Below are 17,492 nucleotides of genomic sequence, written 5' to 3' on the forward strand. Positions count from 1 at the left end.
GCAGCATTATTTACCATAGCAAGATATGGAACCAACCCAGATGCCCCTCAGTAGATGAATGGATCAAGAAAATGTGGTATATATACACAATAGTATTCTATGCCTCCCATCAGAAAGAATGGCATCGCCCCATTTGTTAGGAAATGGAAAGCCTTGGAAAAAATTATATTAAGTGAAGTCTTGGAAAAATTATACTAAGTAAAGTAAGCCAGAACCAAAGAAACATGGGTCTTGTGGTTTCCCTTATTTTCAATAATTAGTATATGTCTGAGATAATCTTACCAGACAAGTAAAAAAGGTCAAAGGCTTTGCACATATGACCATATAAAATGGTGATAAGTGAAATGAACCCCATGATAGGGAAACAAAAGGTTTTGTCTTTGTTGCTGTTGTTTTTAATGTACTTTTGATGTACTATGTGATTTCTTTTGTTTGTTTTGTATGTTCTTCCCCCATGCTATAACCCCTGTTTTCACTACATTTGATTCTAGTGTCCTGCATCTTGCATATACACTTTTCTAACTTGGGAAGAGGAAGGGAAATAACAAAAGGTGAAACAATGATACAGGTGACCCATTGTAATAATGATATGTACAAGATACTATGTTAAAAATGAACTTTACAACTTTGGGGTGGTGGAGGGAAGGGGGAGTTGGGGAGGTGGGGAGGGAAGGGATGGTTGGGGAAAAACAAAGGAGGGGGTAACAATGCTTAAGAGGAAATGTATTCATTACTTAGTTAGGTAACTGTAACCCCCTCTGTATAGTATCTTTATAATAAAAATATATATTAAAAAAGAAATAAAATAAAAACATTTTTAAAAAACACACCAACTCACAAGAATCAGCCATTGTCCGTGACAAAAGCTGATTTGTTTCTCATTCAGTTTTATTTGTGGGAATTAAGTTGAGTTTATTTTACAGAATCCTCTATCTCAAAAAGAAACAACTCAAGTGCTGTCCAGAAGATAAAAAGCATTAACTCTTAAATGTAACTGCTTTACATTCTAGTATTAGAGGACTTGAACATTCAGACAGTTTGAGGTTAATATAATTTTGTATTTTGTATCTTCTATATTGATTTCTAAATGAAGAAAGAAATTTAATAGATAGCTCTTCACACAAAGCTAGGATATCTGTCCATCTATTTCTAGCTGTCTATAGATATTTATATCTACATGTACTTATATGCAAAGATATCTATAGATAAATAAAATAGATAATAGTAGATAGAAAGCAAATAGCTCCTAGCATAGCCATCCATACAAGAAGAGAGTGTTAAGATCATGAAACTTTATTTTTATACTTAATACTTAAGTAATATATAGGGTTTCTCCTACCATCATGTTACATTCCTCTGTTTACTGTTTAGATTCATCATCATAAATCATAAATCATTTCTCCCTGTGGATAGCTTCTCTTTAATGTATTTCTAATAGTGAATCTTCTTATTTACCACATTGATCAATTTGCTAACTTACAGTTCCTTCAATTCATTGTCTGAGTAGGCCATATCATTTAAAAATCCCCATAGGGGAAAAGATGCCTCAACAAATAGAAAGTAACTTAATGTTTAAGGCCATTTATGATTAAAACCAAAGTCACTAAGTAGCCAAACCTATTAACTGAGCAGACTTAGCCCTGATGATGGGGGGGGGGGAATAGAGTGACTAAAAGTGATTGATTCCACCATTATACATGGGATTCTAAATGTTCTCTATTAATTGAATTTTTATATCCAGAAAGGCAGTTGCTAGTACTGTACAGTCAACTATCCCTGTAGAACACGAGTAAGAAAACAACTATAAACTTTTTATTTTTTGTTCTGATTCATTACATATTAAATGGTTGAAAACACACAGAAAATATTTCAAGACATAAGAAAATGATATTAAATTCATACTAATTCATCTCTATATTGTCTGTGACTGCTTTCTTACTACAACAGTAGAACTGGGTAGTGGTAACAGACCCCTGTATTTCAATTCTGAAATATTTACTATCTAGCCATTAAAGGACAGTTTGCCAAGCCCCACTGTAGGATATGAGCTATTGCTCAGGGAATTCCTTTTACTGCTCCTTTAAACTACTATTTAGAAATCTTTCCTCTCTAAAGGGCACCAACCCAATTCAATTCTATGTAGTGCAATTAAGTAGGAGTTATTGGATCACGTAGCTTAGTAGTGGTCTGGTACTGGGTCAAACCAGACTCAAGTTTGCACTCTTCATACAATCAGTGCCAACCACTGATCTTTTCTATGGCTTATTATCAGGGCCTGAAGTCGAGGTGCTGGCCTTACACCTTCTGGTGTTGACAATTCGGTGTAGTCTTAAGCCTGTAGCCTCTTTGTGTGATGGCAAAGATGGCCATTGGTCACTTTGTTAGTGGAAAGATCTCATCTCTTTTCTAGTTTCCCAGAGGTCTTACATCTCACTTTGTTTTGGATTAGCTGTGGTCCAAATCAACAGTTAGCAGCACACATGGATTGAGTGTGGTGAGGGTCATTTCTGCAAAGAATGATTGGGAAGGAAGAGCAATGGTTGCCTAGCAGGCAAACCATCAAATGACTACTCTGGAGGGAGGAAAAATTCTCTAGTCAATTACTCTGCCCAATCCCCAAAGTAATGTCACTCATTTATCAAGGACCATGGTAGAAACAACTTAGAGAATAGACTGATTTGGTTTATAAGAGGAGGGAGGAAAGGAGAGGACAATGTTGCAAGGCAGAAGTTGTCACCTGAGAGAGTCACCATGTCCCTTCATTTGGACCCCAGTGAATAATTGGTGTTAAAGGAAAGAAGGGAGGAGGAACGGAAAATGTTGACTTTTGAGGGGTTGAAGTAAAAATATTCTAGAAAAGGACTTGAGAAGAGCTGTCTGAAGACAATTTCTGCCTTTTTTTTTTTTTTTTTTTTACAATTTTGCCCCTGTAGGATCCTGAAGCCCTCCCTATGTATAGATTGCTTTCTCTCCCGAGTATAAAGAGGGGAAAGAATCAATATGTAAAGGTACTGGGTAAGGAATGAGAGGATTTCATTATAGACTCCTGAGGTTAAAGAAAGTGCACAATTCAGCAGGAATGACTCATTTGATGAGTCAGTTGTTTAATGCTGTTGCCTTATAAGTCATCACTCCAAGCAAGTTTTACTGTTGTGCCAGTGACTTGGTCCTCAGCTCAGCTCAACTTAGCTTCACCAATTCAATCCACCAGCTACATGCCAAGTTCACCTTTAACTTTGGGGAAAAGATACTTGGCATCTGCATGTATGAGAACATGACTGTCTTATGAGCTATATCCAAATTAAAAATTATCATTTGTGTGGTTTTGTATTCCATTTCCAGATAAGCAATATGCCTGAGCACCTTCATTATAAATTCAATCCAATTCTCAAACATTAAGACTGCAGGGATAGAATAAAGCATATGTTCAGCTGAACAGTGAGCTTGACTCTGATTTGTATGGAAAACACAAACATGATATTAAATACATGCTGATCTTCATCATGTATTTTCTACTTCCAGACTCCAGAATGTCAACTCTCTATACATTTCTTGGAGTAAATGTATAACCATAAGCAGAGTACTTATTATTTTGGTCTTCTACATTTCTTATTTGGATTTGAGCTATAGCATTTTCTTAAAAGAATGTACCTCTTTCTTCTAAGTCTACAAGAATTATTTCAATATATATTCAACAAAGTCTGGTACCTTACGATTTTGAACAAAGGTAAGATATCCTCAAATCCTGTGTCTAAGTCTTTTAGCCACTTATAGTCTCTTATGCTTGCAGTACTCCCCAGACTGATGGAGGAATTTGCCTCTTGGAGAAAAGGAAATGTAATCAACATGAAGTCCTGTTATGTATTGGTAAGGAAAAAAATGTTTTCTTCCTCATTTTTTGCCTAGCTTCTTTCCTCTCAAATTTAATAATGGTGCACACCAGGCTGATTCAAGCAAATGGTGCCTCTGTAGACTGAATGAACTGTGATGAAATCAGCAAGAGGCAACGAAATAAGAGGGAAATTGAGCCTATAGCTTGATTAAAATGGAGGCAGAAAAAGAGATTGCTAAAGAGACAGCAGGTTTCCAGGACCCATTTTTCCCACCAGGAGCAATGTTATTAGAAAGAAGAATTTTCTCTGGGTACCAGTAGAAGGAACATTTTGGGGTCAAAAAGAAATGGTAATTGGCAGGCTATGCAATAAATATCCCCTGTGTTTGCCTTCCTAACCCTGCATCCAGCAACAGAAAACCTGGTTTTCCTTCCCTGTGTTTAACTCCACATGGCTCATTTAGGGCTTACCTCATTTCATCGTCTTGCTCTCTAGCCATGGTTATATGGAACACTCTAGTCATGACCATTAACATTCAGTGAATCATCTGAGATGGACACATAACCCAAGCTATCTCAATAGGGAATCCCCATTCATTCTTCTCTGATCTACTAGAAAAGAGCTAATAGAATCTTGCCCTATTTTCTCTCATATCACTAACCTGGTAGGCTGGAAGTTGGTACTGTAAACTTTCTTATTTTCATATAAAAACCTACCTCGGAATGAGACCAACATTGGGCAAATATGCCTAAGTGACAGACAGACACCAATAGTTTTACAAAAACACTAACATTCTTCCTGTCCTTGAGTCAAACCATGCGTGGATGCCCTTGAACATTCTAGTTTTATAAGGCTTTAAGTCACTTCTCACTATGTATTCTACTCTAAGCTGAGTTTGCATTGACCTTTTCTTTATTAATTGCAAGTAATCTGACATGTTATATATTTTCATTTTTATTCTGGATCTCAATAAAAAGGTGATGAAATTTTTTTTAAAAAGTATGAAAAGAACAAGAAAAGATGTTGTATTGGTATCAAATACCAAGAATTCTTCAAATAATTTCCTACTTGGGAAACCAAGAGCTGATATATTTTTATAGCAAGCTGTTTTTCTCTTGATGATGTTGGAGGAGGATTATTATCTCAAGAGAATTTACTCCTGCACATTTTATTACTCATTCCATCATCTAGTACATCTCAGTTTGAATGAATTCTAATACTTTAAGATGCCCACTTCAGTTTATATTATGACAGTCTAATCTATAAAATATATTTTAGGCTCTGAATAATACCTGGGATAAGACTGAATCACTGAAAGATAAAAGCCTTTGAGTGATGATGTTCTGTTGAAATATGTCTCTAGTTTTCATCTTGATGAATTTTTCTGTAGCCATTCTTTACAGAAATAACAATGACCATTTTTAATGTATGAACAAAACAAAGAAGTTTTACTATAATGCAATTCAGACAAGAAGCACATGCATGTTGTTTCTTTCTTAAGCATACTCTCTATGATGCTGTTGTCTTTGCTTTTGAAAGAAAAGATGAAAGCAGTTAAAACCAGTGGCTGGTCCAATAAAAAAATCAGTAATTCTTTGGAATCTTTTTCTTTTCCAAGAGCTATGAGTCATAAAACAAATGAACTTATGAATCACCATCTATAGCAGGGAACACACTTCTAATAAGGTTATCTTTACTTGTATTTATTACTTATATTCAAAAAGTTTTCTCAGAATATTCCCAAACTCTAACCACAGCCAAGCTACTATTCAGAAGGATTTCTTTGGGCTGGAAGAATCAAAAGCAAGTTAGCAATGAGAATCTAAAAACATAGGTTCAAGTCTTGGTTCTGAGTAAGTTGCTGAACATCTCTGCATTATATTTATGACAAGATGATAATGGCTAATGGAGAGAGTTTAGATGACTTTTTGTTGACTAAGATTCCAAATTAAAAGTGAAAAACTACTTTTCTACCAATTCCTATTCAATACAGTGACTTACTATTTTTCTACAACGCAGTGAAATGAACAGTAGTGACAATGTTTGTAGAAATTAAGGACCTTCTCTCATATCATATTTATTGTCAAGTCATAGATACCAGGAATACAATAAGGCAAATCTGTACAGACTCACAAAGAAGAATGAAGTGTTTAGGGAATAAGAAAGGCTTAATGTTATTCCTGGTGTTTGGGGTTTATAGGAAACCTAGAATGAGAGTAAGCTGAAGAAACTGATAAGAAAGTGATAACTTAATCCAGCAAGTTATAGGGAATTTTTGGAGAGTTTCAATGGGAATGTTGGCTAGTAAAGATTTAGAGTCAAGAATAATTGGTTTATGCCAAAGGAAAAGAAAAAGAAAAGTGGAGTAAAGTTGTCCAAGGAACAACTTCTAGAATGTCTCAACACAGTTTGTAAAAAAATAAATAAACTAAAATAATTGGTTTATGGTGCTAGCAAAATTGGTTAAACACATGTAGAAAACTAAAGCTAGATCCATATATATCACCCTGCACCAGAATCAAGTCCAAATGGATCAAAGACCTTGAAGTCAAAGCAGACATCCTGAAAACATTACAGGAAGAAATAGGAGAAACCCTAAGTCTCCTTGGCACAGGCCGAAATTTTCTTAATAAAGATCCAGAAACACAACAAATCAAAGAATGGTTGGACAAATGGGATTGCATGAAACTGCAGAACTTCTGCATGGCAAAGGACATAGCTAGTAAGATCAATAGAAAGCCTACAGATTGGGCGAAGATCTTCACTAGCTGTACTACAGACAAGGGCCTCATATCTAAAATATACTTAGAATTCAAAAAATTAAATCTTCCAAAAACAAATCCTCAAAGAAACAATCGCCCTTTCAACAAGGGTCTAAAGACTTAAAGAGAAACTTCTCTGAAGAGGAAATAAGAATGGCCAATAGACATGAAGAAATGCTCAACCTCTCTAGCCATAAAAGAAATGCAAATCAAAACAACATTGAGATTCCACCTCACCCCAGTTAGAATGGCTATAATCAAGAAATCTAATAACAACAGATGCTGGAGGGGATGTGGCCAAAAGGGAACCCTACTGCATTGTTGGTGGGAGTGTAAACTTGTTCACCAGTTTGGAAAGTAGTATGATGTTTCCTCAAAAGACTCCACATAGAGCTCCCCTATGACCCAGCAATCCCACTTTTGGACATTTACCCAAATGATCACAAACAAGGCCATACTAAATCTACCAGCACAACTATGTTTGTTATAGCATTATTCACTATAGCTGAGATACACAACCAACCCAGATGCCCCTCAGTAGATGAGTGGGTCAAGAAAATGTGGTATATTTATACAATGGAATTCTGTGTCTCCATCAGAAAGAATGACACTGCTCCATTTGTTAGGAAATGGAAAGACTTGGAAAAAAAAAAAGCATATTAAGTGAAGTAAGCCAGTCTCAAAGAAATTTAGGTCACATGTTTTCCTTTATTTCTCAGCACTAATGAAGGTGTAACAGTAGAATTTAAGCTCAAGGCTAGTCTTGGCTACATAGCAAGACCTTGTTTCAGAAAAATAATAAAATAATATCAATGAAACATTAAATATGGATTTTTGAAATGACGATGCAGTTCAGGATTTTGTTAAGAAATGGAGACATATATACACACATTCCCCAACTTACATTGTAGTTACCTTCCCAACAAACTTACCATTGGTTACAAATGCATCTCATATACACAGTCCACTGAACACAATAAATCTCACAGCTTAGCTTATGCCTTAAACATGTTCAGAAAATAAAAATTAGCAAAAACTTGGTCAAAGTTATTTAACAAAAATCCTTCTTTCAAATAAAGTGTTAATAGTTCATGTTTATGTGAATGGACATATTGTAGATATATATGTTTATATGTAAAAACAAAAACACCATAGCATACAAAATAACATAGGCAACAGTAATTGTAGAATCTTAGGTACCTTGGTAATATTGCTGCCATCTGCCTAGCATCTCAAGATATTTTCATATTGTATATTGCAAGCCCCAGGAAAAGACTAACACACAAAGTATTTTTGAAATATAATTTTTACTGAATGCATATTGATTTTGTATCATTGTAACCTAAGAAACCATAAATCGAACCATCATAAGTTAAGAGACTATCTGTATTGGGAAACCATAAACGCAGATGAGTCACCCATGGAACACTCACTGAATACATTAAAAAGATGCTTAGCTTAAACAAATCTGTCCATGATCACCAAATATTTCTTGAACACACCATATGAGTTCTGTATGAAGAATTTTATATTTACCATTCCAATTATACCCACGGTTATTTTACATTAGAGGAAACATAAGCTAAAAGTTTTAAGAACTGGCCAAGGTCACATCGTGTTTGTCAGAATGAGAGACAACTTGATTTTGATGGATGGTAAGCCTATGCTTCTAACTTGATGAGGGCTCTAGAACCACAGGTGCCACTCATATACTTCAACACTCAAGCATATTTTTTAGATCCCACTTAAATAGTTTTTCTTTTCTGGCTACTCTGGAAGAGCCATTTATCTGAGTAACTCCTAAGAACAGAGAAGTGCAAGCTCATTGTTTTGATGGTTCTACTGAGAATTCCTCATATACTAAAAGAGAAAACAAAAAACCTGATCATACCTAATAAAAACAGATTAAGAAGTTTTCATAGCTTGTCATGATAGGACATATAGTATATGTTAAAAACTGGGCAACAGTGAAGGATAGATACATCAGTGATTATAGAGAGAATCATCTGGGGAGCTTTAAAAATGATCAATACCACTCCTGCCCAATTAAGTCTCAGAATAAAACTGACTTCATGTCCAGCACTGGTGGCTCATGTCTAGCTACTCAAGAGGCTGAGATAAGAGGATCACAGTTCAAGGCCAGCCTGGGCTGGAAAAACCTGAGATTCTTATCTGCAATTAACTACAAAAAAAGAAGGAAGTGGAGATATGGCTCAAGGAGGAGAGTGCTGGCCTTGAGTAGAAAAAACCCAGGAACAATTGCAGCATATTTGCCATAGTAAGATATGGAACAAACCCAGATGCCCCTCAATAGATGAATGGATGAAGAAAATGTTGAAGATATACACAATGGAATTCTGTGCTTCTATCAGAAATAATGACATCGCCCATTCATAAGGAAATGGGAAGACTTGAAAAAAATCATATTAAGTGAATTAAGCCAGACCCAAAGAAACATAAGGCTCCATGGTTTCCCTCAATGATAATAATTAGTATATGTCTAGGATAGTCCTAGCAAATGATCACAATAGCTTAATAACTATGTACATATGACCATATAAAATGATAATCAAAATGAACTCCAAGATATGAAAACAAGAGGTCACTTTTTGTTGTTGACCTTGTTGTCGTCAATGTACTATATCAAGTTCTTTCTTTTTATTTTAGTTTTTCCTTTGGTTTATCCCTGGTAGTCACTTTTTAAAAATTCTAGTACCCTGTGTCTTGAATACACAATTATCTGATTTGGGGAAGGGAAAGGAAATAACAAAATGGTGAAAGAATGATAAAGGGTGATCCAATGCTACAGTGATACTCACAAGATACTATGTTGGAAACGAACTTTATAATATTGAGGGATGAATGGGGGGCATAGTGGGAGAAAAACAAAGGAGTGGGTATCAATGTTTGACATGAAATGTACTCATTAACTTACTTATATAACTGTAACCTCTCTATACAGCACATTTACAACAAAATAAAATGAAATTAATTTTTTAAAAAAACCAGGAACAGCATCCAGGCCCTGAGTTCAAGCCCTAGGACTGGCACAAAAGAAAAAAGAGAAGAGAAAAAGACCCAAGACTTAGAGAAAAATCACCAATCCAGGGTTGTTTATTCTTGAATGGGGTCTAAAACATAATAAAGGCTATGACTTTCATGTCTTCTTCCCTATGGAATTATAAAAACCAGCATGAAGAAAAGGACTGACTAAGAAGTTCAGGAAAGGATTGATTGAGAGTTTCAAGAGCACGTGCTACATGAAAATAATCAAGGTATAATGGACAGCTTCCCATTTGAAGTTAGAATTAAAAATCAAATTAAGGTTTAGTATACAATCATATTAATAATCTTGGAATAACTGCAAAGTCTAGTTTTAAAAATTATAGATGATTTGGCTAATTTTAGGTGTTTTGGTTTATGTCCTGTTCTTTCATAATTACCAATAGTAAAACCATCCAGGAACTTAGATCACCAAATTGATAATGTTATTTATGCTGTCATAAGAACTTTAAAAGGTTTTCAGACAGCTGTGAATAACTATAAAGGAAAATATTTATATTTTTAAAAGCTTTTTACATTGCTTCCTGTCCATTTGTGATCACTAAAGGTGGCCTATTTTTCATCTTTCCTTCTTTGTACAACAGTATCAAGAAAAGAAGTATGGTCTTTGCCAAAAACCACAACATTAATCAGCACTAAATAGCCATTACCAAACACATTTCCTATTCCTCACACCTTTTAGCTCCATTTGCAGATCCAATCAATAAACAACAGAGAATTTGCAGACATCTGAAGCTGAGAGGTTTATGTAGGATCTGACTTAATATTTTCACCTCTCTCTAGGACATTCAAATGCTGGTAAACACCTAGCCAAGTGTTACTTCTTGAGAAACTCTGCAAAGTTGCTAAGAAAAGCATCCTGCCAGCCTCTTCCCTTTTGGAAGAGAAACAGTATTTTGTGTTCACGTCTCCCACGTCTTTGTTTCAAAAAGATCAGCCTGACTCCTAGCAGCCTGACAGCCAATCTGGACGTTGCTGGAAGATAATGGGAAAAGTTGCATTATGTGGCTTCGCAGCCACCTACATTTGTTCTTCATATTAGGAGGAAAAAAACTTTTGTTTAATTGTTTGGGGACTTCTATTATTTGCAGTACAAACATGATCCACCATACGTATATATCCTCTTATCATGATTCAGTTAGTAAGGAAATAGTAGTTCTTTCTTCATAGTGCTTCAGGCTTCCTTAAAAAACCAACCCATCATAACTGGAGCTCAAGGTCACTTACTTCATGGTTGGATTGTGGCAGGAGTCTCCACACATGCATTCTCATCTCAAGTTTTTCTTCTCTGGTTTGATTACTGTTCATTAGATTAACCTTTCATCAAAACTTTCTGCAATCATTTCTTCCCTTAATCAAAAGGGTCCCATAGCAGTTCAGTCGGAGAATCTAGCCAGACATTGCAGACACTCAGGAACGTGGCCTTGAAATGTCTTTCTTCTCAATCTTCTGTGGTCCTTCCGTGTACATTTAACAATCCAACTAAATATTCTTGGACAAATATTTCTCGTCTTTAACTATCAAGCTTTCCCCAGGTCTTCTCTATTTGGAAAAAAAATGTGCCGTGGTCTTGGTGTAATATGATGCATAGAGAGAACGAAAATAAATAAATCAATATGCCTGCCATCTCCTCTCTATCTCCCCCAAACTCCCAAAAACTTATTTCCTAACCTGATAACCCATAAATATATTGCCCTGTAGAACAAGGGCTTTGCAAAGCTATTTAAGGTAAAGATTTGAATAGATTTTCCTACATTATTTGAGAGCCTTGAATGCACTTATAGGGATATTGGTGCTGTTACTGTTTTGTTTGTGTGGTTTTTTTTGTTTTTTTTTTGTTTTTTTTAGTAATGGAGATAGAATCTAAGAGCTTGCTCATGCTAGATAAATTCTGTACCACCGAACCACATTGCCCGTGCTGTCAAGTATCTTCATAAGAGAAAAACAGAAGAGTTCATGAGGAGACAGTGGTGATATGACTGAAGCAAAGATTGGAGTGATCCCACTAAAGCCAAGGAATACTAGAGGCTCTGGAAGCCAGAAAAAGCAAGGAACAAGCTCACTCCTGGAGTCTGAAGGCAGAAATGGGCTTGTCAACATCTTGATTTTAGTCCCTTAGTATTCATTTTAGACTTCCAACCACAGCCCATCCTAGACTAAAACACACTTCAGTCCTTTAAAATCACTAAATTTTAGACCATTTTAGTAGCAGAAAAAGAAAATCAATGCATTACCCACTCATTCATCAGGACAACTGAATTCCACCCAGTCATTTTTTTCTATTCAAATGGCTATCCATGTAGGATCAAATTTGTCCATTGTGAGTGTTCAGTCCTATAATTCTGAGTGAATTATATATGACTATAACCCAGTTTCAGAACATTCCACCACCCCAATGTGATTCTTCATTCCTGCTTACGTTTAATTCCTGCTGCTGGCAGCCTCTAATCTGCTTTCTCTCAGTGCAGATTTGCATTTTCTAAGCTTATCATTGCTCCTAAGAAACCTCACAGCACAAGCTTCTGTGAGGTCCTGCCACACATGACCTAAGCCCGATGGATTTTTGTAGGAATGTTTCCACAGAAGAGATGAATGTTTTCAATTCTAAGTCTATACCCACTGTGGCTTTACTTTAATTTTTCTTTTCATTTGTGTACTATCTGTAACCTTCAGCAGACATTCTTGAGGGATGGGGATCACCTTCCTTTCTTGTGTGTGTTTCATTCAACACTTCTATTTTCTGCACTGAACTTCTTGGTTTACAAGCAGTTTTCTTTTTTTGTAAATTAGCATTCGTATTTATCCCATCATTACCACATAATGAACACTTCGATGATTTTGTTACAGGAAAAACATTTTAAATTATGATAATACAGAGGCTTAAAATAATAGCTCAAGAGTCATCAAAATCACATGTATGTAAATATTAGTAAGCAATTCTGACAAAGAACCTTTGATATTTCTCTTTACTAGCTAAAGTGGTTCCAACATTTTCCCACAGTAGGAACGCAATTTACAATTCATCCAGATAAACATTTTGACTTTGGACCCATTTTTTATGTGGGGGACAAAACATGGGTGCTATTAATAACTTCGTATTGTTCAATTTATATAAATGTGATCTCACTTATATTCTACCACTTATTTAACCTTTGTAATACAAGGTCATGATTATCCTAGCTGTTCAGTCTTCTTAGATATGCCAGACCTTTCCATACATCCTGTATCTTTCTCCCTACTATGATCCTCTCCCTTGTACCATACTTTTAGCATATATTACAATGCTTTCATTTATATACATGTATATATATGAATATATACATGTAAGCATATATTATATAGTATATATTACATATAGTATATTACATATATAGTATGAGTATTATATAGTACATTAGGCTAATATATTAGTGTATATCTTGTTTGTGTATATACATACAGCATATATTACAATGGTGACTAAGTGATATTTTTCTCAGAAACTACTCATCCATCAAATATAATTACCTCTTTGAAACTCAACAAGTAATCCTTACTCTAGACAAATGACAATTTGTGTTGCTGTATGATAAAGTTTCCTTATTTGACTCATGAATTTGCAAGAGAGAAAGGAGGAAATAATGGATCAATGTCAACTCATAGACACTTTAATTTGTGTGATTCTGGTACTGTAATTTGGGAAATGATTTCTAAATCTTACTCAGTGTTAGTTCCCCAGAGTTCTTCCCTTTTTTGGCACAAAAGGTCAAGTTTATAAAAACAATCATAGACTCTTTTTCCTCAGATGGTCTTAAGCTGTTTCTAGTTCCTTAGTGACATAGCCAGAAAGGAATTAGGGGTTATTTTTTGTAAAAAGAAACACAAACTGTATTTAAAATAAAATTTCCCCCAAAGAATTTGCTTACCAGGTCTCAAAGGAAAAAATGAAAGAGAGAATGAAGTTGCATGTATTAAAATGGAATAATGACATTTTAATTTATATGCATGATTCTCCAAGGATAGTGAATGCATTTCATACCAATTTGTAGATGGGTATTTTACAATACTGGTGAAAAATGTAAAGAAATAGTTGTGTTTTTATAATTGTACCCCCATCTGGGCTCTAGTGGGTCACACCTATAATCTTAGCTACGCAGGAAGCTGATATACGAAGACCATGATTGAAGCAAGCTGAGACAGGTAACTCCTTGAGACTCTTTATCTCCAATAAACCAGCAAAAAGCTGGAAGTAAACATGTAGCTCAAGTCTAGAGCCAGTCTAGAGTGCCAGTAGTGCCAGTCTGGAGCAAAAAAAGCTAAACAAGAGCCTTGAGTTCAAGCCCCAGTACTAATACACACACACACTCACACTCACACACACACACACACACACACACACACACACATTGTTCCCCAATTGGAAAACTATTGTATAGTCACAAAAGTTATCATTTGCTTACAGTAGATGACTACAGAGTTTTTAATGTAGCATATCATTGTTAAATGTCTTTAGTTGATTTTCATCTGCTTCTGTTAACTTCTTGACATGAAAAGAAATGAGAATAGATTCACTTTCTCTGCTGGATATCTTGATTTAAAACATTATCAGTACCTGGGCACCACACTTCTGTGATCCTAGCTACCTAGGAGACTGAGATCCAAAAAAATTACAGTTTGAAGCCAGTGTAAACAAAAAAGCTTATAAGACTCCATCTTCTATTAAAGGAGCAAAAAGCAGGGCTAAAGACATGGCTCAAGTGGTGTAGTACCAGCTATGAGCAAGCAAGTCAAATGAGATCAAGGCCCTGAGTTCAAACCCTGGTACTAACAAAAGAAAAAAAAAAGCAAAAACTGTTTTTGTTTTTATATTTGTTTTGTTTGTGTTTGTTAGTCATGTAGACAGAGAAAAATAAGTTGTTTTTTTTTTAATTATGAAGTAGTACATCAGTGGCTTACACCTGCAATACTAGCTACTCAAGAGGCTGAGATCTGAAGATTGCAGTTTGAAGCCAGCCTGGTCAGGAAAGTCTGTGATACTTTTATCTCCAATAAATGACTCAGACAAAGCAGGAAGTGGCACTGTGACTCACATGGTAGAACACTAGCCTTGAGCAAAAGAAACTCAAGGGAAAACTTTTGAGCACTGAGTTCAAGCTTTAGGACTAGGAAAAGAGAAGGAAAGACCGAAAGAAAGAACGAAAGAGGGCTAGGAAGGTGGCTCAGTAGTAGAGTGCTTGCCTTGCATGCCCGAGGCCCTGGGTTCGATTACCTCAGCACCACATAAGCAAAAAGAAAAAAGCCGGAAGTGGCGCTGTGGCGCAAGTGGTAGAGCGCTAGCCTTCAGCTGAAGAACTGAGGGACAGTGCCCAGGCCCAGAGTTCAGGCCCCACGACTGGACCCCCCCAAAAAAAAGAAAGAACGAATGGAAGGAAGGAAGGAAGGAAAGAGAGAGGGAGGGAGGGAAGCAGGGAGGGAGGGAAGGAAGGGAAAGAGAGAGAGAAAGAAGGAAGGAAAGAAGGAAGAAAGGGAGGGAGGAAGGAAGGAAGGAAGAAGGAAGGAAGGAAGGAAGGAAGGAAGGAAAGAAGGAAGGAAGGAAGGAAGCCATAGTTTTCATATAGATTGTCCCATCAAAAGGTTCATCTATTGAAGATTTGAAACACAAACTATTAACCTACTGAGAGATGAATGCTTTATGAAGGCATAAGATCAGCAATAGATTAAGCCACGGATGCATTCGTACCAAATGGGCTCTTTAGAGGGAGGGCTTGGTTAGGAGTAGGTCACTGAGGATGTGCCTCACCCCCTTCCTGTTTCCCTCAGCTTCCTTGCTGCGATGAGATGAGCAGCTTCCCTCTGTCAGGTCCTCCTTGCCACATGCTTAAAATCAATGGAGCTCAGGGTTAATATCAGTATTATTGATCAAGCCTAAACAATAACCAATAAAGTATGCACTACGATCATCCCCGTTCTGGCTCTATGGAAACAAAATGTAAGAGATTACTGACTGCTGAGAATTGAAGTGCCGGGTTGTGCAGCTTGGTTGCCTGGCCCCAGAGCCCCACCATTGTGTGTGGACCCAGAGGACACAGAGGGCGGCTTGTCCAGTGATCATGTGCTACCTTCCCTGCTGATTTTGAGGTCTACGCAAAAATCATGCTCACATAAAGATGTTAGTTGTTCCCAAAGAGTCCCCGTTATATTGCATTTGTGAATCGCACCATTCATCTTTATGAACTCATCTTCCCTGTCCTGTTACATACTTTCATCCGTGCGTCAGAGGTCTCCTGATATTAATCATGTGATGCCTGCTTCCCTTTGTCTCTGTAGTTGCCAGATGTGTCTTTGCCTATTTAACAATCAGTCCTTCTGTGTCCCCGTGTTAAAACACACACACACACACACACACAAAACTGTCACATTGCCATGGTCATTATAGAGGATGGGACAGATGAAAGAAGACAAGAATTCTTCAAGTAGTGCTGATAAGAGACTTTAATGAAGGTAACTGCTACAATATGACAGCAGAAAAGAGAAATGCCTAGGAAATCTCAGAATGTCCTGAGAGTCCTATGAACTACCCTTGTGGTCTTATGGTTCTCAGTTTCCCAGTCTGTGCCATATATAGAGATATACACATATAGATATATTTATATATCTATATGTACTATATATATATGTATTATAATATATTGCAATATAATATATATACACAGACACATATAAGCATATATACATATATAGATAAATAGATATACACGTACATATGTGCCTTTTTTAATTTCTAGGGTTTAAACTCAGGAAAGGGATTTGTTAAACGACACTACCACTTGAGCCACACCACTAACCCTTTTTGCTTTGGTTATTTTTCAGATTCTCTCTCATGTTTTTGCCTGGGCCTGGCTTTGAGTTGCAATCCTCCTAACTTTGCCTCCTCTGTTGCTGAGGTTACAGGCGGATACCACCATGCTTTTTTTTTTTTTTGAGATGAGATGTCAAAAAAGTTGTGTGTCAGCAAACTCAACTCAACAGCCCATTGTTTAAACAAGTCTTTTTTTAAAACAAAAAACCCATTTGGTACAAAACCAATCCATAGATTAGATGTGATGACTGAAATTTTAAAAATAGATGTCCATTTTCTACAAGCAAACCTGACACACTGGGGCAAGTTGTTCCAAATTGTCTTGGATATCAGTGTGGGGACATAACATTTCTTTTAGGTTATGGCAAGAGCAGCCCCCCAGGATAAGCTCAGCCAAGAATAACAATATAGAGTACTGCCCTCTATAGAGAGTCATTCCCCTCAGCTTTACGGTTCTGGAGCTTGCAGTCATCCACCAGTAAAATGGTGCTAAACAGTAAATAAAACTTCCTGAAAGAAGCAATTCATAGGTTTTAAAGTGCGTACTGTTGAGTAATGTGATGAAATCTCAGGGCCCACCTGCCCCGTCCCACTTGGGGACACAAATCATTGACTTTTCTTAGGTTCACACTATCTGCCCTGCCCATAGACATTCAGTTGTTACCTCCACTGTCATGGTATGCTAGTGCTGCTGTTCGAGTCATCCTCATTTTACTTAGTAATGACTCCAAAACACCAGAGTACTGAGCTAACATAATTTATATTAGAATGTACTGTTAGCATTATTCCATTGTATAACTCCCTAGAGCAGTTAATCTCTTACTGTACCTGGTTCATAAATGAAACTTTCTATTAACTATACATGTATAAAAAGAAAACATAAAGGCCAGATAAGGTGATGTTAGGAAAATGAACCCTAAGATATGTATTTAAATGTTTTTTTCTTTCATGCATTTGCTTCTAATGCATTTATAAGATTATTTCTTTGTTGCTTTG

This window comes from Dipodomys ordii, unplaced genomic scaffold (genome assembly GCF_000151885.1).
Source record: "Dipodomys ordii isolate 6190 unplaced genomic scaffold, Dord_2.0 Scaffold34, whole genome shotgun sequence".
In the NCBI taxonomy this organism is placed as follows: Eukaryota; Metazoa; Chordata; class Mammalia; order Rodentia; family Heteromyidae; genus Dipodomys; species Dipodomys ordii.